A 17500-nucleotide genomic window follows, 5' to 3' on the forward strand; every position below is an offset into this window, starting at 1 on the left:
CCTGCCGAGCGTCCTCAAAAGCGTCACCTGCTTAGCGTCCTGCTGAGCGTCCTCAAAAAACGTCATGCTTAGCTACGAGCGTGTCTGAGCAGAGAACACCAAGTCTTCTGAACGACGTTTCAGAGAGGAACTCGTTGAGCGCCTTGATGCATGCAAGGCCCGCCAAGAGGCGTCCTGGCGAGCGACCTTGCCAACATCTCAATGTTATGACGAACCGCGTTTTGCGTATGACGTTGAATATTTTTAAGGGACGTCCTCATGCGAGTCTCCATGGAGAGCCGCACGCTGCTCCTGAAGAGTGTGAACACTAAAGGAAGACGTATGGCTTTCGTCTTCCGCAAGGTGCTTGCCGAAGCGTCCTGGAGAATGTCTCTACTTATAGGACGTCGAGCACCTCAAAAGCTTCCTCACGTCTAAATTGCCCTTCTTATGCCGACCAGAGCATAAGTTGTTTGACTGTGCAAAGCAGCTTGCCGGCCGTCAAACTTATCAGCTTGCTTTTCGAAGTAAAGCGAACGTTACATAACGTATAGGAGCGCCATGAGGAGAGGAGACGAATACTGAGTTGCTCCTCCAAAAGGTGGAATCAAGAATGTTCCTTGATTACCAAATTCTTTTGGAATGCTAGCGAGGTTGAAACAGCTCTAACTTCATGAGCGTTCACTCGCAGGAGGCTCAAATCACTCTTCTGGCAAGATGAATGAACCTCCTTAATAATGTACAAGTGATATATACATGAGCGTTCTATACATGAGCGTTCACTCGCAGGAGGCTCAAATCACTCTTCTGGCAAGATGAATGAGCCTCTTTAATATGTATAAAATGATGTATACATTGAGCGTTCACTCTCAGGGGGCTCAAATCACTCTTCTGGGCAAGATGAATGAGCCTCCTTAATAATGTATAAATGATGTATACATGAGCGGTCACTCGCAGGAGGCTCAAATCACTCTTCTGGAAAGATGAATGAGCCTCCTTAATAATGTATAAATGATATATACATGAGCGTTCACTCGCAGGAGGCTCAAATCACTCTTCTGGCAAGATGAATGAGCCTCCTTAAATGTCCCTTAGAAAAAGAGCCAGTGCATTCTTCTAAAAGGGTAAAGTGGTCTCTTTACTCCTCATCCTCTCGTGACGAGAGAGGACGTGAAGCGTCCTCTTCTCTAAAGCTTCTTTAGGGGGTGTGCGAGTCCCTTCCGAGAGCCCCAACCCCTGTGTGGGGAGGATGCCTCGGAGGCCGAGAAACAACCCTTGAAGCTTCGTGCACGTGCTCGATCTTCGGCAGCCTGGGAAGCGACAACAGGACCTGCCGAAAGGAAGCCAGATCAGCATGAAAAAACCCGTAACCCTCCTTCGGCTTTTGACATGCCCTCTCCCTGGTTTCTGGGAGTCCGACAGAGGTCTAGGCCTAGAGGCGTTATGGGGCCGATCTGACGTTCCCTCCTAACGAGAGAGAGGACGTGAAGCGTCCTCCTTCTCTAAAGCTTCTTAGAGAGGCGCGAGTCCTTCCGAGAGCTCCAAACCCTTGCGCGGGGAGGACGCCTCGGAGGACGAGAAGCAATCCTTCAAGATTCGTGCGCGTGCACGATCTTTTGCAGCCTGGGAAGCGTCAACAGGTTCTGCCGAAGGACGCCAGATCGGTGGGGAGCCCCCGTAACCCTCTTGCGGCTTTCGACATGCCCTCTCCCTGAGTCCTGGGAGTCCGACAGAGGTCCAGGCCTAGAGGCATTATGGGGCCGATCTGACGCCCCCTCCACAACACAAGGGGCACTACACTTCACAACACTGATTGGAGAGCGAGCACTTTAGTCTAAGATTACTTGATGTAATCCTCTAGCAGACACTTCTTCTAGGCCCGTAAGCCATACCACAGGGTTAGGCAAAATAAAATCTACAGGAGGTTAGAAGGTTCATTATTTCTAACTTCTGTTACTGTGGAGGAAACTCCTGATTTCTAAACACGTCTAAAAATGCGTACATGAATCCTACTTCTCCGTAATCAGTCACACATTACACTAATTACATTGAACCTATGCAAAGAAAACAAGTAAAACGCATATACACTAAGCGAGTGTCTACCGAAAGTTCCGGTAGCTTCACCATCCCCCATGCAGACAACAAAATCTGAAACTAGGCTAACTAGCCTCAGACATCAATTGCAATGAAAAATTTACGATAGCGTATGCCTAGCCACAAATCCAAGTCAATAATCGTAAGAATAATTAGGATACTTAAGCGGCTAATGAAGTTTCAAAATCCTAGGCGGAGGTCTGTAAACAGTTGTTTACCGACCGGCGACAGAAAAAATATGAATAGAAAATGGGAATAGTTCCTGATATCCGCCTCCCAGCGGCGGGAATGGGTACCACCACCTGGCCGCCCACTGCGTGTGCCGCGAATTTTGAAATTCTGTCGGACTTCGGAGAATACAGCTATATATATATCTGTCAGGTAAGTTTCATGAACAAATTTGAATTTCTGTCGGGGACGACGGAGTCTTAGCTATGTATATATCTGACAGGTAAGTTGATTGTATGAAAATGCAATTTTAGACAAATTGTCATTTGTTCCGACACGGCATACAAACCTTCGGTCCTTTTACAATAGGAAGACTCACTTCTTGGTGGGAGGAATCTGAGTCTTTTGTGAACAGACTGGTGTTCGCCCAACCTTGGAAGCCTCCCTGGTCGTAAGAGCGAGGGAGGGATCCAAGCCTCTGTCCGATTGATCGGGGTGTGCACCGCAGGATCAATGGTCAGACCTCTGGACCGAGTACTAAGAGAGAGGCAAAGCGTATCTTCTTCGTACCAGCAATGTAAGACTTGTTCCTGTACAGGAGCAAATATAAAGTCATGGGTTTGACTCTTGTAGGCATCCACTTCCCCCCCTTGTAGAAGGAAGTGGTGGATATTCTGCTCCTATCCCTAGTGAAAGGGATAGGATGGGGCTCTGTCATATAGCTCACCTGCATCTCGTCCTCATCCAGCGTAGTGACGACCGTGGCCCTCTGCCCACAGGTAGAGGAGGAGGAAAAGATGGGAAGAGGGAGCCAGTCACTCACTCACTCACACATCCATCCACACGTCACACCAGGACTCGATGCTGTTTCAGCTACGAGGGTCTGGGTTAGCTACACAACTTGTTGAGCAGCCACCACGGGTCCTAAGGAAAAGGTATCCAAGGACCTGTGGGCTATATCCCGAAGGTAGAAGGACGTAAAGGTAGTCTGGTTAGACCCAGACCCTGCCTTCAGGACCTGCGCCACGGAGAAGTTCTTACGAAACGCCAACGAGGGGCCAATACTTCTGACTTCGTGAGCTCTCGGACGGGACGTACGGATGTCGTCACTACCATCAGCCTCATACGCCCTCCTGATGACCTCACGCAGCCAGAATGAAAGAGTGTTCTTGGATACTTCTTTCTTGGTGACCCGGTGCTAACGAAGAGGCGTCGACACTCAGGACCTGAGGTGTCGAGTTCTCTTCAGATAGCGCCGTAGCGCCCTCACAGGACAAAGCAGCATCTCATCCGCATCATTATCGGTGAAGTCCAATAGGGAGGGAATCGTGAATGACTCGAACCTGTCGTCAGGGATCGACGGTTTCTGAGTCTTCGCAACGAAGTTCGGGACGAAATCGAGCGTCACGGATCCCCATCCCCTGGAGTGTCGCTACATCATAGGAAAGACCATGAAGTTCCCCTACTCTCTTCGCCGATGCCAGGGCCAGCAAGAAGAGGGTCTTGAGGGTCAGATCCCTGTCTGACGACTCTCGGAGTGGCTCGAACGGCGTTCGAGTCAGACTCCTAAGACGAGAGTCACATCCCACGCAGGGGGCCTGAGTTCCCTGGGTGGGCAAGACCTTTCGAAGCTCCTCATAAGCAAGGAGATCTCGAACGAGTTCGAGATGTCCAATCCCCTCAGTTTCAGGACGAGCGCCAAGGCGGCTCTGTATCCTTTGACTGTGGGGACTGAGAGGAGCTTCTCTCGGCGAAGAAAAACGAGGAAATCCGCTACCTGCTGAAGAGTGGCTCTGAGAGGAGGATAGACCCCGTCTACGACACCAACCACAGAAGACGGCCCACTTCCCCTGGTACACAGCTGCAGAGGACTGACGGACGTTTCCAGCCATCTCTGTTGCTGCGCTACGAGAAAAGCCTCTCGTTCGCAAGAGATGGTGGATAACAGCCAGCCGTGAAGACGTAGGGACTGGAGGCTGCGCGGTGGTACCGCTCGACGTGTGTGGCTGGGCGAGAAGGTTGTGCCAAGGGGGAATCTCTCTCGGTTCTCCTGCGAGAAGAGCCAGCAGGTCCGGATACCAAATGGCCTGTGGCCATTTGGGAGCCACCAGGATCATCCTGAGATTCGGGGGTGACCAGTGCTCGACTGATCACCTTGCGAATCAGGCTGAACGGGGGAAAGGCATAGACGAAGAGGTTGTCCCACGGGTGTTGAAGAGCGTCCTCTGCAGCATGCCCATGGGTCCGGCACGGCGAGAAGAACACCTGGAGCTTCCTGTTGTGCAGGGTGGCGAACAGATCCACGACTGGTCGCCCCCACAGGTCGAAGAGCCTTTCCGCCACGTCCTGGTGTAGAGGACCATTCGGTCCCTATCACCCTGATCCCGACGGCTGAGCGTGTCTGCTACTACATTCCTCTTCCCTGGAATGTAGCGTGCGACAGCTCTATGAGTGCCTCGGCCCACTCGTGCACCTGCCGAGTCAACTGGGTACAACGGGGAGAGACACTAGGCCCCCCTGTTTGTTGACGTAGGCCACCACCGTGGTGTTGTCGTACATCAACACCACTGAGTGTCCCATCCAAGCGGTCCTGGAACTCTTGGAGAGAGAAGGAACGCTGCCTTGAGTTCCAGTACATTGATGTGAAGGTGCTTGTCGTTCTCGTCCCAACACTCCTGAAGTCAGCAACTCCTCCAGGTGTGCGCCCCATCCCTCGGTTCGATGCGTCTGAGAACAGCTGCATGTCCGGGGGGGGAGTGCGCAGAGGCACTACCTCTTAAGAGGTTCCTGTCGTCCAGCCACCAGGCTAGGTCCTGCCTCACCTCCTGTGTCAGTGACACTGGAAAGCTGGGGGATCCGTCGCCTCCGTGACCAACTCTCCTTTAGTCTCCACTGAAGAGACCGCAGGTGAAGACGCCCGTGAGGGACTAACTTCTCGAGTGACGACAGGTGTCCGATCACGACTTGCCATCGCTGAGCTACCTGTTCCTGCGAGACAGGAAACTGGTTGGCTGCCTCCTGAATCTGCTGATCGCGAGTCTGCGGGGAAGACTCGCCCTGCTACCGTGTCGATCAGCATACCCAGGTACTTCATCCTCTGCTTGGGCTCGAGATCGGACTTTTCGAAGTTCACAACGATCCCCAGATCGCGACAGAACTTGAGCAGCCGATCCCTGTCCTGTAGCAACTGCGAGCGGGAGCTCGCCAGGACTCAACCAATCGTCGAGATACCTCATCAGACGTATCCCGTGCGAATGGGCCCAAGCAGACACCAGAGTGAACACTCGCGTGAACACCTGTGGGGCGGTTGAGAGACCGAAGCAAAGTGCCCTGAACTGGTACACCGTCCCGTCGAGGATGAAGCGGAGGTACTTTCTGGAGGACTGATGAATGGGGTATTTGAATACGCATCCTTCAAGTCCACTGAAAGCATGAAATCGTTCTCCCTGATGGAGTCGAGCACTGTAACGTGCCGTCTCCATCGTGAACCGGGTCTGGCGAACAAACCGGTTCCAGAGGGGAGAGAGATCTATCACCGGGCGCCAGCCTCCCGTAGACTTTTCCACCAGGAAGAGCGGCTGTAAAAAGCCCGGTGGGACTGATCCGTGACGATTTCTACAGCTCTCTTGCTCAGCATGGTCTTGATCTCCTGTCTCAATGCTGTAAGTCCTTCGATGACCCTGGAAGTACGACGCTGTGGACCAGGTTGGAGGTGAGGGGTGGCCGAGATTCGAAGGGTAATAGATATCCCTCCACGAAGGACATCTACAATCCAGGTCTCGGCGCCGTAGCGCTGCCAAGTTGCCCAATGGCTGGCCAGGCCCCACACCCCCCCACTTCCCGGCAGCAGGTGAGGAAATGAGGAACGCCGTCCCTAGCGTTTCCCCCCTTTTCTTCGACTTCTTCCCAGAGCCTCCCACGGGAGGGGAGGAGGGCTGGGAGGAGGGCTGGTTACGGCTCCCCTTGGGAGGAGAAGTCGAAGAAGACAGAGTCTTTCCCCGGCGGGGCTTCGACGCAGCTACCGTCTAGCCACGAGGAAGCGCTAGCCGAGCTCTTAGACTTGGCCGCAGTCCGAGGCTGCCCAGAAGCCTTCGAGACTGCTGGTGAAACCAGACGGTCACTGTCGTCAGTGCGCCGTCTGTCCACCGCAGCGTCCACCATCTCTCCTGGGAAGAGAGACGTGGAACTCCGTAAAGGTCCGTTGCGAAGTCCCAACGCCGCTTCACCCGGCCGCCCTGGAAACCCGAGTAAGGACAGCGTCCCTTCGTCGGAGAACCAGGTTGGCCCACAGGTTCACCGTCTGGTGGGCAAGGAAGGAGATGCTCTTCTCCAGACTGGCAAAGTCTCCTGAAGGCCGAGTCATCTTCGGGAGAAATTCCCCCGGAGTTGGCTGCGACCTTAGATACTGTGAGGGACCACAGATTCTAGCCAGGAGACGGCCTGGAAAGCTGCCATGGCGGTAGATTCCAGGCCGAGTGCCTCTTGCTGCGAGAACCACAGGTTCTCGGACAGGAGCTGCTGCAGAGACACACCCGGAGTCAGCCTGGCTAAACTCCGGGCTTCACCTGTTTTGGGCGGCATCGGGTCTTCAGATGGCACGTAAAACGCCGCTGTCGCAGCAGAGGAGGTGGAAGCAGCTTGCTCGACCTGCCAGACTTGAGCGAACCGTCTTGTCCGGAGACAAGTGATCAAACCTGGTCCAGCAATGAGTCCGCAAGCTCAGAACGCGGCAAACCCACCGTCGGTCTGGGTTCCCTCTTCGGGCCCCAGAACGACTCGAGCCGGGACGTGGGCTCGGATGGTAGCGGCGATCCTTCCGCGAGGTCGTTGTGCTGACGAATCAGCGGCAATAACCTCTGGCAAAGTTCCTCTGGATCTCAGGAGTGACTGCGTCCTGCGGAGTCGGACCATTCAGTCCCTCAAACAGGAGCATCTCCCGAGACCCCCCTCCCTCAAGGGGAGGAACAGCGACAGACCCTCTCGGTCTCCTCCAACCACCTGTGCGTACGACCTGGCTGGTCCGAGAACCGTGCCTGGTACGTACGACGACGTGGTGGGATCCTGAGGGGCGCACCCCTCACGATCACTCCTCAATAACCTCGCCCCTCCCGGTGTAACCCGAGGAGGTTGAAGGTATGGGAGAGGCAGACCTGACGCTCCCTCCTCGCTCGCTGGCAGAACCAGTGGGCTTGGAAGACTGCAGGCGATCGCCAACCCGCGTTGGGTGGCGATCGAGCTGCAGACCTAGTCGAGCCGTCTCGCTGTGGAGAACGGCTGGACCGAGAACAGCGGCCCCGGTATCGTGTGTCAGAGGAGCTGGTGCTGGTCGCCGTACCCGATCGCTCTCTGTGGAGAGTGACGGTCAGGTCGACCGGCGAGCTCCACTGTCACGGTGAGATCGGTGCGTATCCTCACGGTGCGTCAGTTCGCTGGTACCAGCCGTGGCTGGAGCCGGCGAACAGGGGGGACCTCTTCCCAGCCTCAAGCCCGTGGCCGGTCATGGACCGTCACTCCGCCCAGGGTAGCCACCTGCTCGCCGCGAGAGCGAGAGCTGGTCTGGTGAGAGTCGCGTGAGCGCTGTCACCAGTCTTCCGCTCCGTGCCGTGAACCTGACGCTGAGCTGACTCAGAGGTCTGGTTCTTGGCTGTACGGCCGCTGTTAGGCGACCGTACACTCGTACCTCTCGCGAACGAGAGGCCGAGACGGACCCTGCTGCCGTGGCCGCCGAACCACTGACAGCAGGTGAGGAAGTGCCGGTGTTAGCCGGCACTCCTCTGGTCCCCGTTAGTCTTCTTCCTTGCGGAAGAAGAGACGGGTCCTGCCCCCGAAGGAGCAGGGTGACCAGCGGAAGAACCCCCGTCTCACCAGAGCGAGACGGGCCCTTAGAAGTTCCCGAAGGAGACTTCTTAGGGAGGGGGGAGGCGACCCCTTCTTCTTCGGCGGGGGGGGGAGCCTTAGAAGAAGAAGGGAAGAGGCGGCAGACGACGACGACGACGAAGAAGACGATGAAGACGACGACGACACCTTCCTCCTCTTCTTCTTCTTCTTCGTCAACCTCCTCAGGACCGACGTCAGATCTGTCATCCAGAGCGGAGCCGGGGCTGCTGTTGCCGAAGCAACAGGGCCCGGACGCACCTGTCCGAACAGATCAGCATCGGGAGCAGCGGCGCCGGGAACAGGAACAACGTCAGCAGGTGCAGGCATCACAGGAACGGCAGTAGAGACAGCAGGAGCAGGTACAGGAACGGCAGCAGTGGTCAACGTCACGTCCGTGGACAGCAGCTGGGCAGGTACGGCAGGTACGGCAGGCTGTGTAGGCGGTCCAGATGGGCGGACCAGCGGCACAGACATCCTAGGTACCGGTGGGAGGTCCAGGGGCGAGCTCTTCGGGCACACAAAGTCCGGTCGCGGCAGCACGGCAAACCCAGGTGGCGGCATCACACTCCCCCGAGGTACGGCGACTGGCCCTGCACCGATGTAGTAGGTGTTACAGAGGACCGCGTTGCGGGGTGTGTACACCAGGTGAGGAGGTGAAGCGTAGCCGGGTGTTGTAAGGGTCGTGGTGGTGGGGTCGTAACCGTCGCATGGGTGACGCCACGGAGCCAGCGAGATGGTAGAGCAGCCCCTGGACACTCGGCACGCCCTGCAGCCCCAACGATGCACCTGTCCGAGGTCATCCTTCGCGGCAACCGCACCTGAGGAGGCAAAAGTCGGGTGATTAGGGGGATCCTCTACCCGTTCGCGCGAAGACGAACGGATAGAGGACCCAGAGTACAACTCGACGTCAGGGTATCTAGCGCCCCTCCTCCACACTCGACAAGTCGGAGAGGAGAAGGACCTAGAAACCCCCCCCGAAGGGGAAGGCGCGAGACGTGGAAGTTGAGCGGGCGGCAGGAAAGAAGACGAAGTGTCCGTCACCAAAGGAGTCGCGGGAGAGCTTTCCGACGACTCCTTTGCAGGCCTTCGCTTCTTCCTGCCCTCATACAAAGTCCACTGCGCCTCTGACCAATTATTGCAAACATCACATGGCTCGGCTCGGGTGCATTCGCGCCCCCGACACCGAGCGCACAAAATATGAGGGTCTATCTCCGGAAAGAGCGGAACTTCCCGCATTTACGCCCTTCGGTACCCGGGCATAGTCTCCGTGGGTAGCGAGGCGAGGAGATTCCATCATTAACCAATAAAAGTTCAAAATAATATGAAAAGAGAGAAATGATTGTACTTACAATGAATTCTTTCATACACAAACACAACCATATACTCAAGAAAGCAAACGACGAGAAGCGGGCAGAGAGCGTCGAACACACACGTCCACTCGCTGTGAGGCCGAAAGCAAAAGTGATTTGTTTACCTCCCAGTCGCGCGCGCGCGCCTGTCGGACAAGCAGTTAACTACCGAACCCCTTGTTCGAAAGCTTACGACCTATCCAGCTGCCGCTAGTACCTTCCTATTGTAAAAGGACCGAAGGTTTGTATGCCGTGTCGGAACAAATACATATTATAACACCAATACAGTACTTTGGGCTACATATTTGACTACCATTAGAAAAAATGTATGGAATACCTCCTTAATCCTAAAGCACCTTTTGTTACTGCTGGGGGTTTCATATGAAGTACGGCCTGGCTTGCATTTGGATTCACATACTGTATCAGTATGAAAGGTCAGCTCTGACACTCTTATTTCTCTTCCCCTCACCAGATGATTGGAAAGCCGTCTCATATTCCTGGTAATATACTAGATCTACTTTTCAAAGAGGTTTTGCTGATAGCAGACAGCTATATCTGCAATTTAACTGGTACATATAGCCATATTCCACTGCAATGGATGTCTCTGTCACTCACAATATTCCCTGTTGTGGCCAAAGCCTCTTGCCATTTGGAAAGCAACTGTCTATCTATTAGGACATCTAAAATTAACAAACAAACCCAAAACACACAAAACTGACAGAGATTATCAGACATAATAGTAAACTTATTGCTTGGGAAATTATAAATAAATGAATAAAATAAAAATTACTTTTGATTTGAAGGTTAATCCAAATAAGTATATAGCTTGTTCAAATATGAATTGAAACTGCACTCAGACGAACAATCTCATGGTTTTTGGAGTGAAAGAAATTACTAGTCAGGAAAATGGTCACAAGTTTGCTGTCAAACATGTGAGGGGTGAACTCAGAACTGTATCCTGAATGTAGTGGATGGAACCACACAGTACTTAGTATGCTCCATACATACTTGAGCACATGTAAATTTTTATGCCCACAATGTTTAAGAGCAAATACTATAGTTAGGGAAGAGAGGAGTAGTGTACCAACAAAACTTTAAAAATGCTGGAAGTTAACATACATAGATTGGAAAGCATTTTTTATTCAATTCTAAGGTCGCTGTATGTGGAATAATTATATTCTGACTAAGGAATGGCTCACAGGTTTGGTCAGAATGAGTATACAATAAAAGAATTCGAATAGCTACTAGCCTACTAGGTATATATTTATTATGCAGGCTAGTGAAATCCTCTCAGCAGGCTAACCTGGCCCATTCTTATGCACTACCTAAGGCTGGTCTGCCAAACCTACCCTAGTATTTAGGTTAGGGTACAAACACAATTAGCCTAGGTGGTATGAATCACCATGGTTTTCAAGAAACAGACCTGGGCAATCGTGCTGGGCATTGGCCTCGTAGAATCACCGGCCCTGACAAAGATATCCAACCCCTAGGTAGGCTAGTTTGCGTTCAAAGCCCAGAACTACCTGTATGGGTAGCTACCTGCCAAACTCTTTTCAACCTCCTCAGTCAGCTACTTAGCCTGGATCCCTTTACAAATGGATACACTCAAAATACGAAAGGGATTAGCTAAAACTATAATAGAACGCAAGTCTTCTGCATACTAGGTAGGTAGTTAGCTAGGCTATTTGACAGGTTGTGAAATAAAATTAGGTAATACCTACCTACTAGGATGCTGTCACTCGCACTGCATTTGACAGGTAGCTGTGGTTACCCAATAGCTCCGTCTTAACGCTTAAAATTATTATAATTGAATACCTGCATAAGGTACTTACTTACCAAATAAAAAGCAACTTGGATTCACAACGAAATGAAAAAGACTCTGATCAAAATATGAAAAACTTACTTTAAATTTATCCTTTCTTCTTCTGACATTGATTGAGTCCCAGTACTTGAAACGCCTATAACTAGCCATATTGCACTCACTATGAAACAAACACTACTATAAAATGAAGAAAACATATTCATAATCGATTTTATGTTCTTCCAATTGATAATGACATTGTACACAAGGGGTTAATGTAATGTTTTTAGGGCATCGCGATGTATACGTCACTACAACTATCAGCTGATTCAAGATGGCTGCTGTTATGCTGTAGATTTCGTAAACGCTGGGAATTCTTATAGATCCCTCACTCATTGCACCTCTAGTTTTCCTCCAACGTGTCTGGCCAAAATAAATCTATGAAACTCTACAGGAAATTTCAGCGCGTGAAAAGTTTTTGAGGAATACAGAGGATGCATATCCACGATCGTTTATTCCTTAGGAAAGTTGGGGAAGATAGGGAAATTGGCAGCCTATTTTATTTCCACTAGATGAACTTCAAGGACGAACCTGTGAATTACTTGCTATGGTCAAATACATATTCTCTCTCTCTCTCTCTCTCTCTCTCTCTCTCTCTCTCTCTCTATATATATATATATATATATATAATATATATATATATATATACTCTCTCTCTCTCTCTCTCTCTCTCTCTCTCTCTATCTCTCTCTCTCTCTATATATATATATATATATATATATAGAGAGAGAGAGAGAGAGAGAGAGAGAGAGAGAGAGAGAGAGAGAGAGAGAGAGAGAGAGAGAGAGAGAGAGAGAGAGAGAGAGAGAGAGAGAGATAATATATATAATGTGAAACAAAGGCATTCAAAATCTTTCATCTTTACTCTAATGCATTCTCAACTACACATAACATAAAAGAGGGATCATAATGAAAACTCAGTTAAAAAAAGAAAGAAAAAAAAAAAGATAACCACAACATCTAAGATTAAGAGAATGCAAAGTCATTTCACTGTACGCGAAGCTCATACATTTGAGGTTGACTGATCTTCAGATGAGAAACAGCTGTTCTGGATTAACTCGGTTGCTTGGATTAATTAACCAGAGGAGAGAGGTTATAAGGACTCTGACGAGACTTACTGACAACCGCAAGTTTCTTATTCTGTTATGTTAAGCTGTTTCCTGGAGCGATAATATTCCATTTTGTTAGCATACTATGACGAGGCTAATCGACGTGATTTTTCACTTAGATGCACAAAAGGAGTAGGTATTATTGTTTTGGCCAGTTCCATTTTGGACTTATATAAATATATTTCAGTACTCTATATGCTGTCGTTTGCTCGCTAAATGAGGACGAATGTTTAAAACAACAATCAATAAAGGAAGTCTTTCTAAGAAATGGAAAAACCTTTAATTTCCCTCGAAAGGTGAAAATGAGGTTTGTACATGTTTTTGTACGATTTTTGTGCATCACTATATTTGTGCATGCGACAGGTCTAAAATCAGTGAGAAAACGCATAATTTACTGTATATCGAGTTACAATATCACTAACGTCCTAAGTATATGAAAAAAAACGTTTGTTGAAAGTTTGTGAAGCACTCACCTGAAAATTGCCTTGATGAGCCTGAGATGAACAGCGTAATTGAAGCTCACGAACGTTCCCTTCCCGGGTGGGAGGTGGGGTCGGGGTGGGGGGTGGAAGGGAATTTATTTGGTCGCTTAACTTAATTCTTTATTCGTCTGGCCCAATCAGATGAATCACAGTCCATACATGGGGATTTTTAAAACAATGTTGCTAGTTTGTTGATAAGTTTCTTTTAAGCATGCTTTATGTGAAAAATTAACATTCCATCGAGTTTTTCAACAATTATTTGGCAGACTTAAAACCAATGAAATAAGCTTAGCAAGCAAAGGGTAGCTGTCACTTCAATCATACAATGTCTTCTCGGTTTTATCTTAAAAGGCATCCAAAATATAAGCTGAAGAAAACAGCTGTCAAAAACCGTAATGTTAAAACAGAAAAATGACTGCAATACTAATCATTCTAGTAATGATATTAGGGACGACAGCTGAGAGAGAGAGAGAGAGAGAGAGAGAGAGAGAGAGAGAGAGAGAGAGAGAGAGAGAGAGAGAGAAACTCACTGACTCGGCCTACCGGAAAATCAGAGTGTGTTGTACGTACATCAGAATCACCTTTCTAAATTACAAGTCGCTATAAAAACTAACTTAACTCAATAGAAAAAAAATCTTGTCTCACTTCGCTTGTAGAGCCCAGAGGTCCACAACAGTTTCCTTGTCCACACTTGGTCAAACTTACCGGATGCCTCTAGACAAGAAGCCATATACGGGCATAGGGCCGTCTTAATCTAGACCAACAACCCACCACCCAAACAGAAGGGAACATCAGCAGTACATCAAACACCACAACAAACGCTGCAGCTTTCCGTCAAGGTCCTTTGATTTGAATCATCTATCCAACCTAAATTCTAGGGTCTTCTGTCTCTCTCATCCTAACATTTTTAATAATGTACGTTTTCACCCACAAAAACAACTCGTCTCAAATACTCTTATACCAACCTTTCACTTACATTTACATTATAACTTCTATGTATCTCCAAATCCTTCGCCTTAAGAATTCTTGTTACTAACGATCAGTTCAACTCAAAGCTTTATTGTTTCTTTTATTTGTATCCTCAGCTCTTCAATGTAAGCCAGGAAGAGTCGGTTCAGTGATCCCTTCGTACACTCCCGCTCTGGCGTCTGTAGATAGTTGTAGGATCATCCTAATCTCTTGTACGAACCCGTTTCTTATCTTGTTTCATCCGTTATACCTGCTCCCAAATTCTTATACTGTCCAAATTAACATTACATACTCCATATTCCTCGTTTCTGTTCTTCAACTTCATACCCTTAATCTTGCCTGCAGTCACTCTCAAATTTCTACTCTTGCAAACATGCCCACAGTCTTTTACTAGTTTCTGCAGTTTCCCCTAAACATCTCACGTCAACAATGCATCATATACAAAACACATGCAATATATATATATATATATATATATATATATATATATATATATATTATATATATATGTATGTATATATATACACACACACACACATACACACACATATATATATACATATATAATATTATATATATATATATATATATATATATATATATTATATATATATATATATATATATAAGATATATGTATATATATAAGAGGTATACAGGAGCGTAGACATAAAAGGTTCTTTAAAACGTTTCGCACATCATCAACTTTGTGCATCTTCAGTCTGTTAAAAGAGAAATGCATATATTAAAAAACTAAAAATAAGGATTCACAATAGTAATCATGTTAAAATGCAATAAAAATATAAACAGTTAAAAAAGAGGAAGAAGAACCACTGAGGTACCAACCAACTAGAGTGGAAGGAAGGCAAGGAATGTGCGAAACGTTTTAAACTTGCCTTCCTTCCACTCTAGTTGGTTGGTTACCTCAGTGGTTCTTCTTCCTCTTTTTTAACTGTTTATATTTTTATTGCATTTTAACATGATTACTATTGTGAATCCTTATTTTTAGTTTTTAATATATGCATTTCTCTTTTAACAGACTGAAGATGCACAAAGTTGATGATGTGCGAAACGTTTTAAAATAAATATTGGCCTTCATGTGAAGTATCAATGGACCTCCTGAACCTTTTATATATATATATATATATATATATATAATATATATATATATATATATATATATATGATTGTGTGTAAGAGAGAGAGAGAGAGAGAGAGAGAGAGAGAATGCTGTATAAATCTTTACCGTTGACTGCCTTAAGAAATCGGAAATTTCACTCATGATCTTGAATATTTCTTAAAGACAGCGTAGAGACATTCGAGTATATCGTGCGTTGTTGTTTTTTCTCAGCTGAACATCAACGGTTTTGGCTAAATATTTAATTAATAAAATTTGTTTAAATCTTAATTTATTTTGAATTTTCAATTTCAATCTTTCTGTTTGTTTGTATGGAAACGAGCAACTGTATTCAATGTGTACGTGTGTTCCAGTGTAAAAGCATATTCCTTATATTTTAGCTCAGTGGTCTTCTTAAACTATAATAGTAATATAATAATAATAACTGGCTAAATGTTAGCTGTAGTTATGATCGTATGAGGCAATTATCAGAAATGTTACTTCTTTGACTGACAATGCTCGCGAGGAAGGGAAATTCCAGATAACTGCTATTCAATGAAATTAATGTCCATTTTTTAATAGATGGAGGATTAGATTCCCACTAATCCAGACAGAGAACGACTCCTGCGTGCAGTTACTATCAGTGGCGGATTTAAAGGGGGCCCACCTGGGCACATGCCCCGCCCCCCTCCCTACCCTGGATATGGATAACGCAACATTGTTTTCTTTCAATAAATCATTATTAGTAGCAAAGAATTTTGCTTAGTTAATGATTATTTCAACAACAACGACAACAACAACTACAATAACGAAAATAACAACAACAATTACTACTGTGTGTAAATATGTGTACATACATAAATACACACACACACACACACACACACACACACACACATATATATATATATATATATATATATATATATATATATATATATATGTATGTATGTATGTATGTGTGTGATCCCAAGTGGCACCCCAATGAAAGATTTCTAGATCCGCCACTGGTCACTATAGTTCCAAATAAAGTGACGGTAACAATTGTTACATCACATATTCAGACTTAATAATCTTTAAAATTCACCGATTTACGGTACGTGTGACAGGACGGGAAAGAAATGAAAAAAAATATTAATAAGATAATTTTTTCGTATGATGAAAAATAAAAAGAATACATTTTTTGTTTCTAGATCGTTCGCTATTACTTCAAACCCTATACAGTTTCCCAACCTGGGACATCTGCACCCAGATGCAACATAGCTGTTCGGAATTTGTACAGAAACATCTGTGGGTACACCTGTGTTTCCTTTGTGGGTTCTTCCGAATGAACACAATAATAATGGGTTACAATTTGACAGCAGTTGAATGCTTTATTATTATATGACTGAAAACATGAAAGCGTAGGAATTTGGTAGCTTTTTGCCAGTTCGATCGAAGCAGTTTACACATTTATAGCCCCCGAGTCAGAGAGACAAAAGTAGCTTACCTTTACTTTCTGGTACAGTTATCAAAAAACAAAGAAATGTGTTTGTCTCTTATTTTTTTGATTTTATATAAGAAAATATATAGTGAATAACTGGGAGACTTTTGACGGGTGATGATGGATCACCTTAAACAGACAGAGATCATAAGGCAACGCGTAAACAAAAGGGCTTAAGTTCTATGGGAATAGTCCAGAAATAACATGGAAAACTGGACACTTAATGATGACTGTAATGTGTACGGTATGGAGGATATGTGACTTTGTGACTGAGTCAGGGATGGAAATAAAAATCCAGCTATGGACGAGAGGAAGTCCATTTGTTGCACCATTCTAAGGGAAATATAGAGAAAGCACAGACTTCCAGGCATGTATGGGAAACAGTATCAAAACACGTCTAAATTAGGAATGCAATAAAGAAACACACGAAAAACAAACTTACTATATATATATGTATTCCTATAATAACTGAAATAATGACATACGCCAGGGGGTTCTAGTATTTCCCTGATCTGTCAAATAGCACAGAAACCTGAAAGTTTACAGGGAAGAGTGACTGGAAGGAATTTTAATCTAGAAGCCCTGCACTGCATTCAGTAGTCCTCTTTACCGCATGTCTCAGATAATGGTGTTACCTGTCATTCGTATCTTCACAACAGAATAAGTGAATCTGACATTTATCTCCAAAGAAACTCCAGAGAGAAGAGACGAGAGGGTGTGAAAAAGAAGCATTATTTGCATCTGAGTGAGTGGAACAAGAGGTATAAAGGTCATCTGAAGGAATAAGGGAGGGCAGAGAACGTAGCCCAGTGGTACTTCATGAGCAACAAGGAATTCGCCAGGTATAGCACCATGAATGACATAAAGAGATGGAGTTACCCGTTAAGTAACTTTAAATCAGTGGGCACTGTGGAATTTTATGCTACACGAAGAATTGTGTTCACTCAAGCCTTAAGCCAGACCAAGTCGATGGCCTTGGAAAAAATAAAAAGATAACTGCAAGATGTCTCCAA

At 46.8% G+C, this 17500-nt stretch overlaps 1 protein-coding gene across 1 annotated transcript in view; it reads right to left on the reverse strand.

Annotated features, from left to right (window-relative positions):
- LOC135200047 (zinc finger protein PLAG1-like) overlaps positions 1–17500 on the reverse strand; it is a gene marked incomplete at its 5' end in the record, with an annotated part of 113091 nt that overhangs the window by 38440 nt on the left and 57151 nt on the right.

This window comes from Macrobrachium nipponense, chromosome 26, assembly GCF_015104395.2.
Source record: "Macrobrachium nipponense isolate FS-2020 chromosome 26, ASM1510439v2, whole genome shotgun sequence".
Lineage (NCBI taxonomy): Eukaryota > Metazoa > Arthropoda > Malacostraca > Decapoda > Palaemonidae > Macrobrachium > Macrobrachium nipponense.